General features: G+C 45.5%; 2 non-coding genes and 1 pseudogene across 2 annotated transcripts; all 3 read left to right on the top strand.

The window, feature by feature from the left end:
* Positions 1-7,151: 7,151 nt before the first annotated feature.
* LOC149221973 (18S ribosomal RNA) lies at positions 7,152-8,868 on the top strand (annotated as a pseudogene).
* A 2,639-nt stretch (positions 8,869-11,507) lies between these two features.
* On the top strand, positions 11,508-11,661 carry LOC149221972 (5.8S ribosomal RNA). Its single transcript, XR_016249762.1, has one exon. It is a non-coding gene; the product is annotated as a 5.8S ribosomal RNA (ribosomal RNA).
* Positions 11,662-11,908: 247 nt separating this feature from the next.
* On the top strand, positions 11,909-15,319 carry LOC149221971 (25S ribosomal RNA). The gene has a single exon (XR_016249963.1). It is a non-coding gene; the product is annotated as a 25S ribosomal RNA (ribosomal RNA).
* Positions 15,320-15,616: the final 297 nt, after the last annotated feature.

Raw genomic sequence — 15,616 nt, 5'->3', positions numbered from 1 at the left:
GACTTGGCGTCAAACACCATGCAAAATCTTTCGGTCAAAGGTCATTGATGTATACCTGTCGCCGGAAGTGAGAAACTTGCCATTGAGGCATGCAAGCTTCAAAGTACTGAAGGGGTTGTTCCTAGATCAACTTCTTGGATAATGAGCTGATGTCGACAAGAAGTGATCCATCAAAGGAGGGCCTTAATGAATCCCAAATCAGTGACACGGAACGGAGCTAATGATTTTGATGGAGGTGAAAACGATCTGTGACATATGATTCAGGGTGGCAGTCATGAAAGGATGAAGGATAATGTATGGCAGTGGATGGGACACGGTTGACTTCTCTGAATGACTTCTCTTGAACATGTGGCGACAATGATGCGATGGATCGGTAGCATTACCCCAAATATGGATGGTATGGCGAGACCATGGTGATGTGACCGGTGAATGAAACAACCCAACCCGATTGTGGTACGGAGGAAAAGTGTCATGTTCAAGAGCGACTTGCTACCATCAAAATTTTCTTGAGTTTCTCCCAATTTTTCCCCAGTCATTGCTGACCAGTACCTCTTTATTTTTGTCAAGCTTGAGGAGGATAACATATGCTTGTTCTATAACCTGCCCTTCGGGCAAGCCCATCGCTATGTTTTAACGAGCCTAGCGATAGTGAAACTCGTTCTCGTCTAAAGACAAGTTTGTCGCTATTTAGTGATTTTAACGAGTCTAACGACAAAGATAACTCGGTCCTTTTCATTTTTAGAGAGTCTGAAAAGGTACAAAAAGTTAACTCCAAAATTCCTTTTTCGTCATCTTAATCCCTTTAGTCCGAAAAAGTATAAACCAATACAGAAGGGATGAGTTTTCGATAGTTTTAACGAGCCGAACAAAACAAGCGCTCGATCTTTTTGTGCAATAATCCCTCAGGTCCAAAAAGATTAAAATCTAGAGGAGGGATAGCACTTCTGGTCGCTTTAACGAGCTGGAAGGCCAAAACTTGGCAATCTTTTCATATTTTACGAGTCAGTTGAAAAGAGCTTAAAGAAGACTCATCTTTTGAGGAACGAGTGATAAACAGGGTTAGCAGCTGATTCCAGGTACAGGTTGGAATTTTCCAATCGCGGCAGTGTCACAAGGATGGCTAGGTGAAATCACTCTTCGCAGCTGTTCCTCAAAATGGGTAAACAATCATATGGGGGTGGACGATCGGCCAAATGAAAAGTGGAGGTGACGGTGCAAACACGACCAAGGATTTAATGGCTGATAAGGTTACATTCACAGTGGTTATTTACCGGGTAGTGGTTCATTTTTTATTTTAAAATGAGCTTAAACGTTGGTGGAAACACTTGCTCATTGCTTATGTTTATTTTTTAACAAGCATGAAGTTTGCGTTAAAACTGCTCGGATCTTGCATTTATTTTTTAACGAGCATGAACTGTGTGCTAAAACTGCTCGATGATAAGTTTGCATGCCCCCAGCATAATAACGCAGATCGAGGTGCATGCCCACCAAGCTTCATTACATTCAACTCGGTGGTTAGAATGAAGGTTTACCTTTGAGATTTGAAGAGGGGATTCGTTTCATTTTTTAATGAGGTTGACACAGTAAAAGAACTATCCTCATGACTCCTTGTTTCATTTTTTAACGAGGTTGACGCGAGACAAGAACCATCCTCGGAGTCCAAATCCATTAGATATAGAAGGTTTCATATTCCACTGTGGCCACTTCCGCCAGATTACTCGGAGGCGGTAGGGCAAAAGTACCCATTAAGGCAGGATCTTTTAGGAGACCTACTCCGATATTTTGGAGCGAATGATTGCTTCCATGGATCATTGGAATGCTTCCCGTAACTTGTGAACTGTTGGGGAGAAAAGTTTGTTGGTTGACGATTGTAATTCCTCCTTGGAAAGGAAATGCAATCTTCCTGAAGTAGGTGGACACAACTGCGGCCATGGCATAGATCCATGGTCTTCCTAGTAGGATGTTGTAATCAAGATTCCCATCGATGACTTCAACATCTATTTCTACTGTTTTCCCTCCTAGTTCAACTTTCAAGTTACTTAGGATACCATATGGGGTATATGTCCTTCCGTCGAATGCTTTTAATGTCATCGAAGATCGCGACAAGGTTGGAGATCCTAAAGTTTCCAGCAACTCATCGACATAATGCATGTAGATGCCCCCTCATCAATAATTGTTTGATGAACAGTTTTGTTGAGGGCTTTCACTTGAATAAGGAAAGCTAGTTGAGCTGGTAACTGAGGGTCATATCCTTTATGATCAAAGGCCACAAGATTGGAATCCATTGGGTCAATCCCACCTATTGCTGAAAATAAAGCTTGCTCTTGGGAGAAGCAATTTTGCGGTACCTCAAGTGTCGACATAGCGGACGACGATTGGGCTAGGTCCTCTATTATATTATAATTCTGTGCTATTTCTGCATGAGGATTAAATGTCGATTTGTGCACTACTCCCTTTGGCGACTTTATCATTTGTTCAGGAATGATGGGTGGCACAGCTTTGGTTAAAGTTGTTGTCGAACTACTAGGTTGTTCATTAGCCTTGTTGTTTGACAGCTTTGGATTCCTGTAATATTTATTCCTCGTCAAAGCATCATTTTGCTGCTTTGATATAGACAACATAAGCACTTGGGATCGGGAAGCATTTTGATTAGCAACCAGTTCGGTTCCTGGGCTTGGAAACGGATCAGTCAACACAGCTGAGGTTTTCGAACTCTTAAAGAATCTTTTAAGCTCGGCTTTGTATGGACAATCTGTTGTCCAATGATCCTCATCGCATATATGACACCCCGCAGGGGGTTTCCTTTTTCTCCCTTTCTTTTTCTTCTTGCCCCTTGGTTGCTTCAGTTGTTTGCCCTTGTTGGTCGACACAGCATTTACTTCCGAGGCAAGAAGTTCCTCATTTGCATTTTGATCTGAAATCTTACGGGCCTTCTTGGATGTGGCCTTTGTCGATTTCGCGTTTGTCATGCCCATCACACCATCGCCGGCATGAGAGTCATTGTTTGATTTAGGAGGAGGAGGAATTGAGAATTTCGGTCTAGGGGCGTCAGGTATTTTGTCGTAGAGCGTGCCAGACTGAGTATAGACCAAGTCTAGATATTGCGCACGAGCAATAACTTGCTCTTCCGTTACGACTCCCCCCTTTGCCACATCTTCCGTGATGGCAGGAAGTAATGACTTGATAAACCATTCAGCTAATAGTTGATCGGGAACGTACGTTTTTACCATCCTACGATGACGTCGCCACTCATGTATATGATCGGATATGTGAGTGGCCGTTGTCTGTTTGAAGTTGGTAAGAAGTTCGGTTCCCATTTCGTACCTTATCGGTAACTGAAAATGGGTTAAAAAGGTTGTGGCTAGGGTACTGAAGTTGTCGAATGAAGCTCTAGGAAATTCGATATACCATTTTGCTGCCGGACCAGTTAACGTCCTCTGAAAAAGGCGAAGCCTAATCGAATCATCATTTAGGCTGTTTGATGAACAGCACAGATGAAAGGTCATCACATGATTCGACGGATCTTCACCCGGATTTCCATTAAATTTAGGAATATCTGACGGAAGTTTATGCAGAATCGCTGGCCACCAAGGGGCATAAGCAATTGGATCATTCGCCAGCCGGTTTAGATCTGGTAATTCTAGAGTTGCTACAAAGGGCAACTGTTGATTCAGGTTAGGCGAAGCATACCCAGGATAAGATGGAATCGCCTGAGCAGTGGGTCTTTGCATACCAGCATAATGTATTTGATGCTGGCAACTTTGACAAGGTTGATGGGCATAACCATTATAATATGGTTGTTGGTAACCGCTTTGTAAATGTGATTGCCCATTACTTACAAAGACTTGTTGCTCAGGTCCTTGATATGATTGCTGGAATGGGGGTTGATGAGTTTGAACCAGCTCTGGTTGTTGGACCATTTGTTGTTGTCCAATACTGGATGATTGACCAAGATGAGGAGTCATAGTACTTGTTTGAGCCTAAGTCACTCCGGATAAGGAGGCACTAACCGGAGGTTGTGATTGAGCTGTCGAGACAAGAGGCTGTTGTATGGTAACCTGAGAAACTTGGGGTCGACATACAACAGGTAGCGTTTGTACATGTGACGCAATCACCATACCAGGTATAGTGGCAACATTCGACACAGGGTGGACTGGTTGCATTGAATATGCAACCCTTGGTTGCTGAGGCAGTATTGGTACCCATCCCCTGGATGTAATTCCAGTTTGACCTGAACTTTGTTGTAAACTCCCATATGGTTGTTCTCCGGGGGGGAACAATGAAAAGGCATACTGTCCTCCATATGGTGGCAATCCAGTACTTAAAGGGTAGATTGGCCTTTGAAGACACATTGGATCAATTTGTTGAGTTTCAACATAAGAAATACCAGATGATAATCAGGATGAAGAAATAGGAACTAACCATGTCATCGAAACAGTCTTTGATTGGACTCCAGCTTGTTGTTGACAATTTGCTGGGACAGATGGTATACCAGCGAACATCGTTGGAGTAGCAGCAGGAGGCTCTACTACTGCGTCAGATGACACAGTCCTGGATGTCGATGGTTGTTCAGACATATTTAGTCTATCCAAACGATTTCCTAGCAATTCTACAAGAACTTGTGATGAAGGGAGACTAACTTCGAAGACCAATGAGGGAATGGTGGTGATTATTCCGTTTAAAATAAATTTTAACGACGCTTAGACATAATTTGCTTTTTCAATTTTAAAGAGTCGAGAAAAAGCTAAAGATGACTCTAGTCTCCTTCGATGTTTTAACGAGCCCGAAGTGACAAATGCTCGGATGGACTTTTTCTGTTAGAGAGTCTGAAAAAGCCAAAAGGAACTGCTATGGAGTTCTAGGTAGAGGGTGTGCCAAACTTTTCGCAAAACTGCAGAATACTTTTTAAGGTACGGGCGGTCAATCTTCCCGAATGCTGTGTTCAGTGCATTGCGATCAGTAGGGCGGCCGACATGGCTTCCTAAGGATAAAGGTTTTATGCCTATAGGGGTCTCCCAATATATACTCGACGGTACGTGGGAGCACAATCCGTACTGGCACTATCGTCCCTCAGGAGGAATCACCCACCATCAGCGAGATCGACAGTCACCAGGCTTTACGACGCCGGAATACGTCTCTAGCCTAGACCTCTATGTTGTGCGTTATGTTGCAAAGCGTTGTTAAGTTCATTCAGTTTATTTTAAGTTGATCTTTTTAGAAGTTTGCCTTTCTGGATCACCACGAGATGTATGATACAATTCCTAAATGCAGTCTAAAGATGATAAGCAAGCTTTATATCTTTTCAACTTTGAAAATCCTAGCTACTAAGGGAAAAGAAAGACACCATCTTTTCTCAAAGAGTAATTAGCACACTCTAATGCACTTTTCCTAAATCAAACATGCAAACTATCAAGATGCAAATGCACAATGCAGGTGTTTGTTTTCAGCTTTCTTAGTATTGATGCCTACAAAGAAAGCTTTTTGTACAACTTTGAATTTGCTTTTAAATGACAAATACAAACAAGTTTACTTTTTCAAAATCAGAAAGGGTAGAAGAGAATACAACACTTTACGACTTTCGAAATGAACACTTGTTTCGACACTTAAAAGAGACAAACTCAAACCAAAAGCAAAAGTAAATGTATAATCAACTGTAAACAGCCAATGAACTCTCTCCTAAGATCACAATCAACAGATCTGAATCAAGGACTACAGGATGATTATTTCACTCATGCAAAGGAAAACTGTAAATGACGCCAAAAACACATAAAAACACTCACAGTCTTTTTGTACAAAAGGAGGCGGAATTTAAGCAGAGAAAAGGAGTTATCAGACTGGTACCTATGCTGGTTACAAGCTGCAAAAATCAGAGATCAACACAAGGCAAAACAGAGCAGAGAACCCCAGCTACACAAGGCCTAACTGGATCAGCGCAACCTCAACACAGGGGTTTTGACATTCAGCACAGGTAGCCTTCACGAGACCTGCGTTGAAATGCAGAACCTCTTCACAGGGGTCGCACTGAAGGAGAAACGAGAGTTTCTCACTGGGTTCTGGGTCACAGTTTGCTGATTAATCAATGGTTTCAGGCCAAATAAAAGCAACAAGCAAGGTACAATCAAAGGGATGCTTTGAGGGGGTACTAAGATCTATCACAAAGGATCATCAAATCATTTGTGAGTCCATTGTTCAGATCATAGACAAATCCAGTGATTGGATCAAAGCAGCAACTGTCTATTTTGCTTTTGAGAATAGCAGAAGCAGTTTGATTGTTGTTGTTGAGTCTATGAAACAGACAATGATAGAGACACAAATAAAATGACTAAACAGATGTCCCCAGTGGAGTCGCCAATTTGTTGTGGGGAAAAATGCCTATGTAGGACGATTCTATCCACCTAAGGTGTGACAGTGCCTTAGCAACAAACAGAGACAGCTTTTCTAGTATTCTTTCTTTATGAATTAAGAATGAAGAGAGATGGATGGACTAACCGGTGTCTTCCGTTTGTCCCTCGATCCGGTTTCTCTTCTCTTTGGGAGTTCCCAGCTACTTGTCTTCTCACTCGCCCAGCTTCAACAGGTCTCTGCAAGATCACAAGAGAAGAACACTACAAAAAGACATAGATTCATAATCATAACTAGTTCAGGATTAGAAGTAAACTAAACATACTAATGCAATCATACATCAAAGATACATCAGTATATAGGAGAAACCAAGATGGCTTTATTGATGAATAACAAGGTTCAGGAAGATATACAACCCAGAGGGCTCCAATCTAGCATCTCCTTCCCAGCAAAATGGAATTCCTATCTTCACCTCCCTTCAAAGCATTAAGCACCCAATGATTCCAATCTCAAACCAACATAAATTCTTTGCAATAACAAAATTCCAGCCTCTAGATCTCATGGAGGAGAAATCTATATATAGATGTTTGGAGAGAGGATGAGTCAGCTTGAGATCTGACTAGTGTCCTCTCTCTCTGTCAGTTCTTGATTCCACTTGGAGGTTCTTGCTTCCACTTGGAGATTTGGAACCTCTTACTCATCATAGTCGAATTCCCTGAGGCAAGTGTCATTGAGGAAGATTTTGGAAGCTTCCTGGGTTTTGACACCTTATGGAATGAACTTGCCACATGTCAACTCTCGCTCAGCGCACCCTGGTAGTGATTCTACCTGCGTTGCAGTGCAGGTAGCCAGTGTTGGCTTTGACATTCAACGCAGACAGCTAGTGGAGCCACTGAATTGATCCTGAATTGACTTGTTTTTGAGCAGTTTCTGGTGGAGAACTTCTGTGAATCGCTGTGGTTTGTTAGCCTTGTTCCTCTAGGGGTAGGAACAACATGTTTAGGGACTTTGGATCCCTTAGATTATGGAAATTTCATGCTCAATGCTGTAAGGCACAAAAATGTCTATAACAGACGGGTGACGGAGAATTAGGGTTCGATTCCGGAGAGGGAGCCTGAGAAACGGCTGCCACATCCAAGGAAGGTAGCAGGCGCGCAAATTACCCAATCCTGACATGGGGAGGTAGTGACAATAAATAACAATACTGGGTTATCGAGTCTGGTAATTGGAATGAGTACAATCTAAATCCCTTAACGAGGATCCATTGGAGGGCAAGTCTCGTTCCAGCAGCCGCGGTAATTCCAGCTCCAATAGCGTATATTTAAGTTGTTGTAGTGAAAAAGCTCGTAGTTGGATCTTGGGTCATAAAGGTCGGTCTGCCTACTCGTTGTGCACCTGCCCTTCCGTCCCTTTTGTCGGTGGCATGCTCCTGGCCTTAATTGGCTGGGTCGTGGTTCCGATGCTGTTACTTTGAAAAATTAGATTGCTCAAAGAAAGCTTATGCTCTAAATACATTAGCATGGAATAACGTGATAGGAGTCTGGTCCTATTGTGTTGGCCTTCAGGACCGGAGTAATGATTAATAGGGACTGTCGGGCGCATTCGTATTTCATTGTGAGAGGTGAAATTCTTGGCTTTATGAAAGATGAACCACTGCAAAAGAATTTTCCAAGGATGTTTTCATTAATCAAGAATGAAAGTTGGGGGCTCGAAGATGATCAGATACCGTCCTAGTCTCAACCATAAATGATGCCGACTAGGGATCGGCGGATGGTTCTCTAAGGACTCCGCTAGCACCTTCTGAGAAATCAGAGTGTTTGGGTTCTGGGGGGAGTATGGTCACAAGGCTGAAACTTAAAGGAATTGATGGTAGGCACCACCAGGAGAGGAGCCTACGGCTTATTTTGACTCAACATGGGGAGACTTAACAGGTCCAGACATAGTAAGGATTGACAGATTGAGAGCTCTTTCTTGATTCTATGGGTGGTGGTGCATGGCCGTTCTTAGTTGGTGGAGCGATTTGTCTGGTTAATTTCGATAACGAACGAGACCTCAGCCTGCTAACTAGCTACGTGGAGGTTCCCCTTCGCGGCCAGCTTCTTAGAGGGACTATGGCCATTTAGGCCATGGAAGTTTGAGGAAATAAAAGGTTTGTGATTCCATTAGATGTTCTGGGCCGCACGTGTGCTACACTGATGCGGCCAACGAGTTTTTATTCCTGGTTCGAGAGGATTGGGAAATCTTCTCAAATTGCATCGTGATGGGGATAGACCATTGCAATTATTGGTCTTCAACGAGGAATTCCTAGTAAGCGCATGTCATCAACTCGTGTTGACTATGTCCTTGCCCTTTGTACACACCGCCCGTCGCTCCTACCAATTGAATGATCCGGTGAAGTGTTTGGATTGCGTCGACGATGGTGGTTTGCCACCGTTGACGTCGTGAGAAGTTCATTGAACCTTATCATTTAGAAGAAGGAGAAGTCGTAACAAGGTTACCGTAGGTGAACCTACGGTAGGATCATTGACAGTAGGGGTTTTCTTTTTTGGTTTGGGTTGGTTTGGTTTCGATTGCAATGTGGGACTTGGTGGTGCATCTCTAGGGGAGTGGGTTTGGTGTTTGGTGGGAACATTGTTGGTTGCTTGTCTCGAGGTAACGCTTGTTTTTTCATGTGTGCTTGCGAGCCGTGCTTGTGCTTGTCCCACCCATCCTTTGTTTTTCTTTCCCCAATGTGTTTCTGCAGGGGGTTTGGAAGCTTGTTTCTTGGGAGCCCTTCCGACGATCTATTTGGCAAGCCATGGTTGTTGCAGAGTTGACGTACTTGGTAAATACAATGGATAAATTCGGACTCATTCGTAGCGGTGGTGCTCGGTCTTTTTTTCGTTGGAAGGCATGGGCCAAGGGTGCAGGCTTCCATAGTTGGTTCTCTCGAAAAGGCGGCGGTAGTTGATGTGTTGCTTAGGTGAACTTTTTCGCTGGTGGTTGGGTCGAGGGAGTGGTTGCGCACACGCTTGGTAGCTCAAACCTTTCGTGAGGGGAGATTGTTGGGGTGTGGTTAGTATGGGATGGATGAAGAGGGTTCAACCCATTGGGTTGGCCACCCTAGTCCCTCTCGACCGTTCCTCGACATGCCCTCGCAGAAGGGTTGGGTGTCCAGGTAATGAAAAACCCATCCCTCAGTCTGAGCTCCATCGAGATCGTGCCTTTGCCATTGAGGGAATTCCTCATCCTCTCGTGAGCCACTCCCCTTCTAAGGGAAAAAGAAGTAGCGGGTTGTGCCTTTGTCACTCCCTTTGGATTGTGTGTTTTTTGTGGGACTTTTGTCATTTGTTTGTTTCATGGTGTTTGCTTTGTGAACGTCCCTCTCTCTAGTGGCCTTGCACCATCGATGTATTTGTGGCCCGTGGCTTTCTCCAGCATTGAGTGTCGGCCCGTGACAACTCCTCTTTGGAGTTTGATTCTTTGACCCCCGTTGACTTTCTCGCTGGAAAGGTTGTTGGGTGTTTTGTACACGGAGGGGTGCAATAGTGGGGTGGGTTTGTGTTATTGGCAGCAATCTATTTTTCCTTTGAAGCCTTGTTCCGCTGGGTTGGGGGGCTGCTTACCTCTCAGTGATGTGCTCCAGACACTGGTCTCATTGTGGCCCTTGTCTTTTCTATTGGTCAATTTTAGGTTGTGATTTATTTGCATGGTTGTTTTCTATGTTGTAAAGCTAGAAAGGGTGTTTTGCTGAATGTATGTGGGAGGGTGTGAAGAGGCGAGATGCTTTCTGATTGGGTGCCTTGTTTGGTTTCTTTTTGGTTAGCAGACATCTACTCGGCGTGTCGTTGAGCTTCTCTCTTTTCTTGGGATCTTTGTTTCTTTGGTGTTGTTTTCTTCCCTTCTTCCTTTTTGCCCCCTAGCTTTACGGAGGAGAGGTGGGATTGTTGTGGATTGGTGTTCGGGAAGGACGAAAAGTAGTGCGAGTTCCCAGGGTGGCCACCCTAGTCCTCTCGATTGCCATCCCCTATAGTTCCCCCCTTTTTCTGAAGGCACGGGGTTTGGGAAGCTTGTTCTCTATTTGAGCCTCCCCTTGTGAGCCAGCAGCCACGTTTGATATCTGTTGCTTTCATGTTGTTTTCTTCCCTTCTTGGCTTTGGCCCCTTAGCTTTACAGAGAAAAGGTGGGATTATTGTGGATTGGTGTTCAGGAAGGACGAAAAGCAGTGTGAGTTCTGAGGGTGGCCACCCTAGTCCTTCTCGATCGTCGTCCCCTATAGTTCCCCCCTTTTTGCGAAGGCACGGGGGTGGGGAAGCTTGTTCTCTATTTGAGCCTCCCCTGTGGGCCGGTAGTCGCATTCAATATCTCTCTTTCTTTCATGTTGTTTTCTTCCTTTCGGTCCTTAGCTTTACGAAGAAAAGGTGGGATTGTTGTGGATTGGTGTTTGGGAAGGAAGAAAAGCAGTGCGAGTTCCCAGGGTGACTACCCTAGTCCTTCTTGATCGTCGTCCCCTGCAGTTCCCCCCTTTTTACGAAGGCACGGGGTTGGGGAAGCTTGTTCTATGTTTGAAGCCTCCCCTTGTGAGTCGATAGCCACGGTTGATATCCCTTTCTTTCTTCTTATTTTCTTCCCTTCTTCCTCGTGGCCCCTAGCTTTATGGAGAAAAGGTGGGATTGTTGTGGATTGGTGTTCCAGAAGGACGAAACACAGTGTGAGCTCCCAGGTGCCCACCCTAGTCGTTCTCAATCGTCGTCCCCTTTAATTCCCCCCTTTTTGCAAAGGAAAAGGGCTTGGGGATCTTGTGCTTTGTTTGAGCCAGTAGCCATGTTTGATCTCTATTTCTTTCACCTTGTTTTCTACCCTTTTCTTCTTTTCCATCCCTAGCTTTATGGGAAAGGGGGAATTGTTGTGGTCTGGCATTGGGGAAGGACTAAAAGCAGTGCGAGCTCCCGGGGTGGCCACCCTAGTCCTTCTCGATCACTGTTCTATGCATTTCCCCGCTTTTTGTGAGGGCGTGGGGCTGGGGGAGATTGTCCTCTATTCGAGCCTCTCCCTGTGAGGGGGTTAGACACCTTTGTTTCTCTTTCTCTCATGCATTTTTCCTCCTTTTTCCCCTTAGCCTTATTTTGTTGTGGGGGGTGCCCCTATTTAGTGGTGTGGCCAATTTTTCAGTAATACGTGGAAAGGACTCTTAGCAACGAATATCTTAGTTCTTGTTACGATGAAGAATGTAGCGAAATGTGATACTTAGTGTGAATTGCATAATCCCATGAATCATCGAGTTTTTGAATCCAATTTGTGCCCGAGGCCTCGGTCGAGGGCACGTCTGTCTGGGCGTCGTATCCCATTCAAACGCGCTCCCTGCAATATGCTTGGGAGAAGCGGAGCTGGTCGTCTGTGCCCCATGCAGTGCGGTCAGCTGAAATACCTCAAGCGATGTTTCGTGGCACGCGTCAGCGAGCGGTGATCTTGTCCCCTTGGATGGGTAGTCGGTGTTAGTTGGTCTGGGCTTTATGTGGCATCGCTCGAACTTGCTTTGCTCTCTCTTGTCCTCCCATCGGGTAGGGCAGATTTAGCTCCAACTTTGCGACCTAAGCTCAGGCGAGAACACCCGTTGAGTTTAAGCATATAATTAAGCAGAGGAAAAGAAACTTACAAGGATTCCCCTAGTAGCGGCGAGCGAACTGGGAAGAGCCCAACATGAAAATCTGGCGGCAACGTCACCTGAATTGTAGTCTGTAGAAGCGTCCTCAACGGTGGACCTGGGCCAAGTCCCTTGGAAGGGGGTGCCTAAGAGGGTGACAGCCCCGTCAACTCAGGACCCTGCCGCATCACGAGGCATTGTCGGCGAGTCGGGTTCTTTGTGAATACAACCCTAATTGGGTGGTAAATTCCATCCAAGGCTAAATACAGGCGAGAGACCGATAGCGAACAAGTACCACGAGGGAAAGATGAAAAGGACTTTGAAAAGAGAGTTAAAGAGTGCTTGAAATTGCCGGGAGCGAAGCGGATGGAGGCTGTCGATGCATCTCAGTCAGATGTTGAACGACTCAGGCTGGTCTGCCACTCAACTTGAGTTGCAAACCAACACGAGCTGCTACATCGTCACAAGCGCGGGTGGATTACTTCCTGTCGGTTTTCCACTGTGGTGGTTGAGGAACGAAGCGTGCACCCTTGTGGGGGGCTGTGTGCACCTACGCACTCATGGTGTTGGTTGGCGGGCTTTCCATTTGACCCGTCTTGAAACACGGACCAAGGAGTCTAACATGTGTGCAAGTCGGCAGGTTTGAAAACCTGCAAGGTGCAAGGAAGCTGACAGGCGAGATCCCCTCTCTGAGGGGGGTGCATCATCGACTGACCTTGAGCTTATGCGAAGGGTTTGAGTGCGAGCACACCTGTTGGGACCCCAAAGATGGTGAACTATGCCTGAGAAGGGCGAAGCCAGAGGAAACTCTGGTGGAGGCTCGTAGTGATACTGATGTGCAAATCGTTCGTCTGACTTGGGTATAGGGGTGAAAGACTAATCAAACCATTTAGTAGCTTGTTTCCTCTGAAGTTTCCCTCAGGATAGCTGGAGCTCATACGCGAGTTTTACCAGGTTAAGCAAATGATTAGAGGCATCAGGGGAGTAACACCCTCAACCTATTCTCAAACTTTAAATAGGTAAAAGGGTGCGGCTGCTCCATTGAGCCGCGCCATGGAATCGAGAGCTCAAAGTGGGCCATTTTCGGTAAGCAGAACTGGCGATGCGGGATGAACCAAAAGTCGAGTTATGGTGCCAAATTGTGTGCTAACCTAGATCCCACAAAGGGTGTTTGTTGATTAAGATAGTAGGACGGTGTTCATGGAAGTCGAAATCTGCTAAGGAGTGTGTAACAACTCACCTGCCGAATCAACTAGCCCTAAAAATGGATTGCACTGAAGCGTGCAACCTATACTCGACCGTCGGAGCAATTGCCTAGCTCCAATGAGTAGGAGGACGTGGGGGTTGTTGAGAAACCTTGAGCATGAGCTTGGGTGGATTGGCCCCCAATGCAGATCTTGGTGGTAGTAGAAAATATTCAAATGAGAACTTTGAAGACTAAAGTGGGGAAAGGTTCCATGTGAACAGCACTTGGACATGGGTTAGTCGATCCTAAGAGATGGGGAAGCCTTGTATCAAGGGTGCACTCTGCATGAGCATTGAAAGGGAATCTGGTTAATATTCCTGAACCGGGACATGGTGGTGGGTGGCAACGTTAGGAAATCCACAGACGTCATCGGGGGCCCCAGGAAGAGTTATCTTTTCTTTTTAACAGCTTGCCCACCCTGGAATCGGTTCACCCAAAGATAGGGTCCAGCAGCTGGAAGAGCATCGCACATCTTGCGGTGTCTGGTGTGCCCTCATCGGCCCTTGAAAATCTGGAGGACCGAGTACCGTTCATATCCAGTCGTACTCATAACTGCATCAGGTCTCCAAGGTGAACAGCCTCTGGTCAATAGAACAATGTAGGTAAGGGAAGTCTAAAATACGGATCTGTAACTTCAGGAAAAGGATTGGCTCTGAGGGCTAGGCCTAAGGGTCTACGCACTTAACTTGTGGGTTGTCAGTAGTCTACCCGAGCTGCTCTCGCGGCAAGGGCGGGTAGTCGGGTGCCGATTGGGCTATGGGCATAGAATGTCCCCTGCCTGGGGCTTTTCCCTAAGCATCGAACAGTCGACTCAGAACTGGTATGGACAAGGGGAATCTGACTGTTTGATTATAACAAAGAATTGCGATGGTCCCTACGGATGCTGACGTAATGTGATTTCTACCCAGTGCTCTGAATGTCAAAGTGAAGAAATTCAACCAAGTGTGGGTAATGACGGGAGTAACTATGACTCTCTTAAGGTAGCAAAATTCCCCATCATCTAATTAGTGATGCACGTGAATGGATTAACGAGATTCCCACTGTCCCTATCTACTATCTAGCGAAACCATAGCCAAGGGAACGGGTTTGGCAGAATCAGCGGGGAAAGAAGACCCTGTTGAGCTTGACTCTAGTCCGACTTTGTGAAATGACTTGAGAGGTGTAGAATAAGTGGGAGCCGTTTTCGGTGCAAGTGAAATACCACTACTTTTAATGTTAATTTACTTATTCCATGGGGCGAAGATGGGGTATTACCCATGTTTTTGGCCTTAAGGCACACTTCGGTGGGTCGATCCGGGTGGAAGACATTGTCAGGTGGGGAGTTTGGCTGGGGCGGCACATTTTTTAAAAGATAATGCAGGTGTCCTAAGATGAGCTCAACAAGAACATAAATCTCGTGTGGAACAAAAGGGTAAAAGCTCATTTGATTTTTATTTTCAGTATGAATGCAAACCATGAAAGCGTGGCCTATCGATCTTTTAGATTTTTAGAATTTGAAGCTAGAGGTGTCAGAAAAGTTACCACAGGGATAACTGGCTTGTGGCAGCGAAGCGTTCATAGCGACGTTGCTTTTTGATCCTTCAATGTCGGCTCTTCCTATCATTGTGAAGCAGAATTCACCAAGTGTTAGATTGTTCACCCACCAATAGGGAATGTGAGATGGGTTTAGAGTGTCGTGAGACAGGTTAGTTTTACCCTATTGATGAAATGCACCGTAATAGTAATTCAACTTAGTACGAGAGGAACTGTTGATTCACACAATTGGTCATCGTGCTTAGTTGAAAAGCCAGTGGTGCGAAGCTACCGTGTGTCGGATTATGACTGAACGCCTCTAAGTCAGAATCCACGCTAGAAGCGGTGCATGTCACTCTTTGTCTGTATCTCGACCCACAGTAGAGGCGTCGCTTTGTCGCCCCTAAGGGCCCGTGTCATTTGTAAACCACGACTGTGAAGCATCTCTGTTAGGGCAGCTTTGAAGTTCAATTCCAAACAGTCGTTGAGAAGAATCCCTTGCAGACGACTTAAATACATGATGGGGTATTGTAAGTGGCAGAAAGGCCTTGCTGCCATGATCCACTGAGATTCAACCCTTGGTCGCCTTGATTTAGAGCTTCGCTCTTGTCACAAACAAAATCTGGGCAACCCTCTCGTGCCTCTGCCTCTTCCTCCAAACAAATTTTTTTTATTGCTTGGGGGCAGAAAATTTTGGGTTTCCACACCATGACGGAAAAGGCATAGAAGCCGAGGAAAATTGGGGTTTCCATGCCTCGCCCTAGTGCCCAAAATTTGGGGGTTTCCATGTCGCGCCTCGGCATCCAAAATTTGGGGTTTCCATGCCGCGTCCCAGCGCCCAAAATTTGGGGTTTCCACCCTGCGCCTAAAATTTGGGGCTTCCATGATGCAGC

The sequence above is a fragment of the Pinus tabuliformis genome, chromosome Q, assembly GCF_031772625.1.
Source record: "Pinus tabuliformis cultivar Carrire ecotype Pingquan chromosome Q, CPIR1, whole genome shotgun sequence".
Classification (NCBI taxonomy): domain Eukaryota; kingdom Viridiplantae; phylum Streptophyta; class Pinopsida; order Pinales; family Pinaceae; genus Pinus; species Pinus tabuliformis.
Note: the sequence above shows the minus strand (reverse complement) of the source record. Positions and strands in the feature narration are given on the sequence as shown.